Source organism: Numida meleagris, chromosome 1 (genome assembly GCF_002078875.1).
Source record: "Numida meleagris isolate 19003 breed g44 Domestic line chromosome 1, NumMel1.0, whole genome shotgun sequence".
Taxonomy (NCBI): Eukaryota; Metazoa; Chordata; class Aves; order Galliformes; family Numididae; genus Numida; species Numida meleagris.
The window spans coordinates 5,207,315-5,216,783 of NC_034409.1; positions in this window are offsets into that span (position 1 = coordinate 5,207,315).

The window sequence follows — 9,469 nt, forward strand, 5'->3', positions numbered from 1 at the left end:
ATATTAGCTTGAATGTTTCTACAAATAAACGCCCATTTCACTTCTACATGATTAAAAATGGATCTCTTCCATAATTCTAACCTTCATCAGATACTATTTTTTGAAATTACCTCTCCTTGAAACACTTTAAATGATGGATGCTAATCAGAAAATTAATTATACTTGTGCACTGAACAGACTGTAGCCTGTAAGACCCAAGCTTTATTTGATGAGGAAATTACAAGATATCCAGTAAATGATGCACAAAGGAAGAAGCATGGGCCTTGTGCTTTATGACTATAAATGGAATGTGGCCTTTGAATTTGCAGCCCTCTGGGACAGTGAAAGTCACACATGAAGAAGGATGAGAAGGCAAGGCTTCGTATCTTCACTGATTATTATGTATAATTAATGTAAACATCCAGAATCTGCATTTGGTAGCTTCCTACTACAGCCTGTTTTCTGTATAAGCAATTTGGGCTTCTGAGATTGCCCAGTGAAATAGAGAGCTAATCCCTGTTTAGCCTGAGTGATCTAAATCTTTTTTCTCATGCACATAACTCACTTAGACACTTAGGAAAATTAGATACACACTGCCTGAGTGAGAGTTTCTGTATTTTTCTATCTATCTCCCTCTCCCCCACCCCACCCAGTTGTTTTTTAATTGATACGGCCAATTTATGTTCCAGCCAAATATGACAGATGGGATAGCAGTCTCAAAGTTATTAAGGTCTGACATAAGGTCTTATGAAAATCACTCTTAGGAAAGTAAAAAACATCAACTAATGAATCCATGTAGAGAAATACAGCAGCATGAACTCTCATTAGACACTGGAGGATCCAAGTATGAAAGATAAAATCATTTTATGAAAGCCCCAAGCACAGACATATCTTTAAGTGAAGTTTACTAGATAGTAGAACATCCATCCATGAGCCATATATCTTTTGTAATGCAGGTTTCAGTAACAGCCGAACACTTTGTGTGTTCTATTGCTTTTTTGCATTTGTTTGACTGTTTTTGTCCTTTTTAATATGGAAGCATTTTTTTCCAAAATTAAAACAATAGAAGTCTAATAACATCCAATCAAAAGCTTTTCTAAATTTTTATTATTATTATTTTATGAGTTGAATAATAATCAGAAAGAAAAAGGCACAGTTATTTTTTTTTCCCTTGAAAATAACTCTTCACTATCTTAAAATCATAGAACAAATCGTAGAATCATAGAAAGGTTTGAGTTGGTAGGGAACTTAAAGATCATCCAGTCACAAGCCTCTGCCATAAGCAGGAGCACCTTCCACTAACTAGATCAGAGTGCTCAAAGCCCGATCCAACCTAGCCTTGAACACTTCCTCACCACCCTCTTAGTACAGCGTTTCCTTCTATCTAATCTAAATCTACCCTCTCTCAATTTACAGCCATTACTCCTTGTCCTATCGCTACATGCCCTTATAAAAATTCTTTCTCCAGCTTTCTTGTAGGTCCCTTCAATGTACTGGCAGATTGCTTTCAGGTTTCCCTGCAGACCAAGCCTGTCTTCCTGGTCTGGTGACCTGGAGCAGACCTCCACTATAATGTCACCTGGCCCTGCTCTCCTTTTAATCGTGGCCCCTACACTCTCTGTTGTCTCCTCATCCACCTCCAGACAGAGCTCCACGCACTCCACTAGTTATTGACATAAAGGGCAACACTTGCTCCTCCTCTGCCCTGTTTGTCCTTCCTAAACATTTGGTATCCTTCCCAAAGAGCCTATATGCTTCCATTCCAACACAGTTGTCATAATGGGCAGCCCACCATGTCTCTGCAAAGCCTATATCATCATAGCCCTGCAGGTCTACTTGTTTATTTCTCATGCTGTATTTGCATGCAGATTTTTACTTGTTTATTCCCCATGTTATATTTGCATAGGGACTTTCAAAGTAAGGCCCTCTATGAAAATGATTTACTGGCTGAAGTGGCTGGAGTTTCATTGTGCTTCTCTTCAGGTGCTCTACTGCTGACTTGTTATCCTTCTCCAGGTTCTGAACATCTTTTGCTGATATTGGCATCTAATTGGTAGAAAAGGGATGGACTGAGGCTCCCCTCCACTGGAAACTTTAATGTAAAGCCATCAGTTTGGCAAGCCTGTGCCTGAAGATGCTCTTCCTCTTCTCTGGGGATGGACCCCATCAGACCCTAGGAGAACAATTTTCTCAAAGTGAGTCTGATGGTCTAATTACCCAAACCTCTGCCTGTAACATCAGTCCTGTAGCCAATTCTTTAGATTCAACTAGTCTTTTCAAACCTCTTCCCTTTGACTGGGCAGACTGGTCATGAGCAGTGGGTCTGCTGCAGACTGCATTTAGAACCAGCTATCTAACTCCTTCTCACCCTTCCTGATATTACACACCATCCTCACCACCCTCTGAAGCTCAGTCACCTGCTGCAAGAGGTCCTCCACCTGGGCACACTTGTTGCAGGAAGCTCTGCCACCTGTCCATGCCGCACGTGGAAGGTCTGGGCACTTCCTGCAGTGTGAGCTCCTCAGTACAGCCTATCCCTTCAGCAGCTCTGTCTGGGTGGAGATGCTGGCCACACTGGAGTATATGGTGTTGACACTCCAGCTGGAGCTGCAGCCTTTGTTCTCAGACTAGTTTCACCATTCTGCCTTGAGGCTCAGATATGATGAATACCTTCTGATCTGTGCAGATTGTCACAGAATGGTGCCTGGTTGCAGGGTTATGTGTGCTTCAAGTTTCCCTCTTGTCCTTTGGAATGGCTCTCCTAGACAACATTGTATTAATTATTACATAATTATTAATATATATGGTTTAATATTTAACAAAGCTGAAAGACTTACCTGTTTTTTATCAGTAACCACTTTTTTTTACTCCTTGTCTAATGTGTTCTTTAGAAGTGCATGATGGCTCACTTCTTTCACTTTCTTTAGTGATAAACTAGATAAAGCCTCACATGAATCCTGCTTTTATAGCCTATTCTTGTCTTCTCTTTCTAAGTGATATAGTGTAGAATAAGGGTCTTATTCTGTCACTGTCATTTTTACTGAAGTATGTGCTATGCTCTTAAATACTTCCATTAAAATAGATATTGCTACTTCAGAAATAAGGCACAACTCGATTTAATGGCAACATTGGTTCCAAAATGTCACCTTGCTATGCGGGCTGAAGTTGAAAACAAAGAAGCTATAGATAATGAATAGACATAGGTGTCAAATTCTATCACTATTTTGTTCAAAATCTACAAGAACATACCAGCAAATTTCATTGTAAGCACTACCAGTGCTGGTAATCCTGGAGAGAGAGGTTCTGAAATTTCCTTGGACACGGTATGTTCCGCTTTGTTCCGCTTTCTGCCTACTTTTCATCAACATGTCTGTTTTAAACTGTTCATAATCCAAATATGTTTGGACACACTGGACTCAGCATCCCCTAAAGAATTCATTTAGGTTGTACTTAAATTTATGCTTGTAAGATTGGAGTTGCAAGATGAAGATAATCCCCTCTGGTCAAAGAGTAGCTTCAGCCCATCCGTAACAGATGGAGCACATATAACAGCTAAGTCCAGCTGAGGAATTTTTTAGTAATCAATATGAGAAGGAATATATTACTGCTTTGACAATCCATTACAAATAAATACCTATGTTTTGTTCTCAACTGCATACTACATTAGAGATAAAATTTACAGCTGTATGTGGTTTTGTTGTGCCTTCAGTGTGAATGCAGAAGATTTCAATTGGACATATTTCAGCATGCCATTGATAGGTCTTGGTCTCTACACTTAATTAACAGAGATACTGTTAAAATAAAAGCAATGTGCTGCTATCACTAGTCAGAAGTTATTTCTAGTCTTTAGAAATAGAAGCAGCAGCATATTTGAGTAGTAGCAGTTTTTGACCGATGACCTTTAGCGTATCGCAATTAAGGTAAAAGTTTATATTCTTTGCTTTTGTTTTTCTACAGACAGACATCATTTCTACATCACCTTTTTGCATTGAGCTCATCTGCTGTCTGTTGTGCAATGACAACATGACTGTCCTAACTACTTTGAACATCTATTTTAGGATTAGATGTACTGCTCTGTGAAAGTGCCCATCTTTCCACTAATAACATGACATCTAGATCACATGTCTCTATTTTAGAAGGCTGAAATAAATTAGAGTCCCATTTTCCCTGGAGTTACGCATGTATGTATCAGCACATGAATATATGAATGAATATCTACTTTGAATAGTTTTACTTCTTTTTTCAAGTTTGTGAATTTTAAAAAATAACTAAAAATGTAAGAATATGATTTTCTTGTTTGTCTCTTCCCAAAGTACTGACATGTTAATGCAGGATTTTCTAAAATCAATAGTTTTAGAAGCAAATGGCTAACATTGATTCTTTAAGGTGGGAAAAATCCTTTTCTACATAGATAAATTATTGCTGTATTTAATAATGGATGAAAAATACTGTCTTTTCTTATCACCAGTCAAGACTTATATCTCCTACATGTCCCCCAGGACAGATGGATAGCACACATTCAAATGCTCTGAATTCTCAAAAGCTCTACACCCTGCCACTATCATGACAGCACAGGATTCCTTAAGCATCAGATTATAATACAAATTATTTTTTCCATTATTATTTTAATTACTATAATTTTGGAAGATAGTTGAGCTGCATATACAGTTTGGGTCTCACATAGCTTGTATAGCTAAGTTGTACATACCCCATTGCCTTGTAATATTTGTCATGATGAAGAAAGACAATCCTGTATTATTCTCACTCCTATATATAATAGAGAGGTTCTAAGGCCTTATTCAGAACATATACCTTAGCAAAGCTACCTAACTTAATCTCCTAAAGAGAGAAAAGCTCCTCTAGACGATGACTTAGCAGCTTCCCTTCCTTAGGCAAAAGTAAATATTATGAATATCCCTGCTATGAGAGAGATGCTGTGTTCTTCAAAGAATTTACCTGAATATAACTGTTCCAGGATGCACACAAAGTACTTTGACGAACTGGATTTAGACAAGTTTATGATTATTCCAACAACCTAAACTTAAAAACATGTTATATTAGTGTCACTGGCTGTATCGTTGACTATATTTCTTCTTTCCAGCAAAGAATTAGTACTGCCATTTCCTTCCTGTTGATTAAAAGTGTTCTATACAATTTTTTTTTGTTGTAATCTTGGGACAGATTGCTAGGAACAAAAGGTCAACTCTTTGAATTGTCACTCAGCTGAATTTGTCATTCTTTAAACCTGTCAAAAATGAGTGTTCTACTTTAAAGAAATATTACGTCTAATTACAAGAGTCCAAGGTAATAATCTTCGGGAAAAAAAAAAAGCCTTCATATACTGAAGAGGCAGTTCAAACTTTCTGATTAGCTTGTCATTTATTTTAAAGAGTTGGTTTGATTAATATAATGAGGAAACACTCATGAATGGGCTCATGCCCAATGCCATCCTCTAAAGATTTATGCTGGATTGATATATATATATATATATTTTTAAATTGTTATTATTTTTTGCTGACACAAAGATACTGAATTAGTAAATGAAGAAAAGTCATATTATAGCTGAAAAATTGTCTATGTGATGTAGTTAAATGGCTGCAACCAAACAGAACATGTTTTAAGAAAGCCAAAAGAAAAATAATTCAGAAGGGAAACAGGAATCAAGGTGTGAGGTGAAGAATTACACAAGGAAACACTGGCACAGATATCTTCACATCAGCACTGGCAGTTTAGCTTCAGCTATAGAAGTAATAACTGTGCACTGACTGAAGTCACTGGCAGCACTACTGGTGCTTGCCTTCACCCAGCCGTGTAGGCAGCTCCCCACCTTATGGCACCCAGCTGCAGCTTTAGATCAGCTTCCCAGGCCCTACTAAAGGAATGGAAGAGAAGGAGTCAGGTGTCTTCTTTCCTAGACACAGAAAGTGCGAATACCTCAGTCACTGAATCCAAGTAAAATTCTCTTGAGGGGAGGAGAGCAAAAGCAGATATGCAAAATTAATAAGGTCTTCACACTTTGGTCCCTTCGTTATCTGTAAGAGACACATACAGAAGATAACTTCCCTACTATTCTACTTTGATGAGCATATTAATAACCTCATATTAGCCAAGTTGAGGAGGATGTCACACAACCAATGGGTAGACATTTCACACAACTTAAAGTCAGACATATGTATGTCTCCGCACACACCTCCAAGAGATTATAGCTTAAGCTTTTCGAGCAAGCTTACTTTGTTAATATTTAAGACAGGTACAGTGATAAATAGCCTCATGAATACAGAGATATCCGTGGTAGCTATGAAGCTGCTGTCGGTAGAGATAGATTGAGTAATAACTCTGTTCTGGGAAATACAAGAAGGAAAGGGAATGGTGATTTATTAAGTGCAATGAACATATACTGTTTAACAAGTATAGCAAATGGAAGTGAATAATACATGAAAACTTCTAGGCCTTAAATTTAGTGCATAGAAGACTGCAGATTAAATCCATAGTAGCGGAATAGTAAGTGGAGAAGCCAAAGAATGGCAGGTTATAATGGGCAGTGAGGAGAGGAATGAACCTGATTACGATTGTCTAGATGTCATAGAGCCTTAGGCACAGGGAAAAGTAGATTGACACTTGAAAACCATGTAAAACTTTTTGGTGTAGCTAAGGGGCCTGTTATGTGTTACATTCATAGCATGTGGTGCTTAACTTATGGCTTTGTTCCACACTGAAAATGAGTCATAAGTGCTGCTTCAAGCTGTTTTGATTCTGATGACAACTCTGAAAATATAAAGCAACCAGTAGCTCCCTGCAGCAAGCTGTTTCCTGTCCAAATAGCATGTCAACCTATCTAACCTCCAGGTTTTCTGACCTGACAGACTTTTGTGGATTTTTCAGGCCCTAGCAACAAAACCTCAGTTTTGAGCCTAACTTCAAAAATTTCAGCACTTCCAGAACTCAAGCTGTGCATGGAACATTGAGAAGAGCAAAACAAATGAATGGCAATCTATGAGACTCCCTGAAAGACTCTACCCTCTTGAAATCCAACATCATTGATGAGTTTAATTTACATTTCTTATCTCTACAATATCTGTCTGCCCAAACCCTTTCATAAACAAGAAAAAGAGTAGCCTGTGTGGAACTGTTTGATTCTTCATGTCTCAGAGAAGCATGTATATCACACTGAGAATTCCTGCAGGGTTCCTCTGCTGTTCAAGTCTGGATTCTCCATCGAATACAGTTTTAACCAGTCATTAAACACTGTTCATTCACAGATTCATTGTGTCTGAAGTCAGCAGGGACCACTGGATCATTTGGTCTAACATATTTATACTATATGTCATTAAACTTCACCATTTTACTTCTGTACAGAGACTAAAAATTTGTTTACATTGTACCATCAAAAAACATAACTGGAATATCCGAACACAAAGATATCGAAGAGTAGCAATACTGGTTAATAGTCACTGTATTCTGGGCTGTCTATGCTAATGCTGCCTATCATTTTCACTCCTGACCATACTGAAATATTGTTATGCAACCACCTTCCCTTCTTAGCCTGTAAGCAAAACAAAAAGTCTTCTAAAACTTCCTCTGAGATTTTGCTGTGGTGTAGTAAAGTGTATTTTAGTGCCAGCATGATCTACATGCACTAATTTTGAAATGCAATGATAAATCCCCTTTGAAAATACTTGGTAAAACCTAATAAATTTGCAAACGCTATTTGGTCTTATACTTATCATTGATTAATACACCTGTATGGTCACCAAGGAATGAATTCAAACAATTTTGACACATATTTCTCCATAGATCCATCTTGATTAGAATTAACCATAGTTCAATCAATTCTAGCCTGTTATGTAAGTTCCTCCGACAGTAATGCCTGTTATATATTTGCACTGAAATTATATTAGCTATATAGCTATATTAGCTATAAAGAGCATAATAACATTTTTTGATAGAGAAGATTCTCAGCTACAGAATACTATCTTTTCAACGCAGTCACCATGATTACTATGCATTTTGGCTAGTGATCAACTAGAGCCTGCGTGCTGCGCTCCTAAATTTCTGCACCAGTGGAGGTGACCCACTGTTTCACAGCTGCTTTGGTAGGAAGATTTTGTCCATGCAGTTCATCATTTATCAGCCTGAACAGATGGAAGTCAGAAGGCACAAAATCCAGACTATACAGTGGGTACGATAGGACAGTCCAGGCAAGACTGTCAATGTGCTCCATGGTCTTCAAACTAGTATGGGTCCTGGCATTACCATGTTGCAAGCAAGAGGTTGTCTTCTGTTGCAAGTTCAAGGTTCAAAATTCTCTGGAAGTTCAAGACTTCATCTTAGTCAACATCATGATGTAGATGTCAGTGTTGATAGTTTTTCCAGGTTCCAGGAAATCCGGAAGGATCACCTCTTTCCTTTCCCAAAAGACAGTGCACATCACTTTATCCACTGAGGGCTGCATCTTTAACTTTTTCTTGGATGGGGAATTCACATCTTGCCACTCCATGGACTGCCATTTTGACTCCAGTTCATAGTGGTGACACGTCTCATCACTGGTAATGATGTGATCCAGGAAACTGTTACGTTCAGATTCATATCACTTCAATAAGTCAATAAATTGCTTCAGTAAATCCAAACTTGTCCACAGTTCTTTCTGTTTCTGTGGGACCCATGTGGTGCAAACTTTGCCATGTTCCAACATAGCCACCATCATTTCCAACACATTGAAGCCAGTATACAGCCCTGTACACAGTTCACTGGTTGTAATCCATGAGTTCGTGCGGAAGAGTTGATTGAGACGCTCTTCTTTTTGTGGTGTGACAGCTGTCCATGGCCATCCAGAACCTGGCTTGTCTTTAGCATTGCTCTCACTACTGCTGAAACGCACCACCCACCACCTCACCCTTCTGACATCCACTGTTTGGTCTCCATAAATAAATAAAAGCATCAATGAATGTCAATGGATGGAATTTTTTCCACATGGAGGATTCATTCATACACACTTCCATGTCTGTTGTGTCAGACTGCCCCTCAGCTGCCATCTGTCTCATGGCAACAAAATGTAATGGAATACTGGTGGAAAGGCCTATGTAAAAAAAATCACCAAACGTAACCTTCCTAAGACCCCACCAACATTCAAGCTCTACTGTGATTAATATGTGTATGTGGACATATTTCTCCCCTATAACTTTACAAACATTTAAAACACGATCCTGGAAGCTTCACTGATCTCTCAGGACTGCTGTTCATCAATGGAGATAATGGTATGAATATGGGAACATATGAAGCTTATGCAGACAAGAAAATATTCGGGATTTTAAATTTTCACCAGAAAATAAATTTTTCCCACCTTTTCTGACAACATCAAAATAATTGAAAACAAAAATTGCTTTTAAGTAGAGCCCAGGACTTCTTTAATTTAAGAAAAAATAATATATGTTAGAGCCACAATGGAAACTTCTATCTTTTTATCTAATTTTCATGAAAGGCTTCAGAAGGT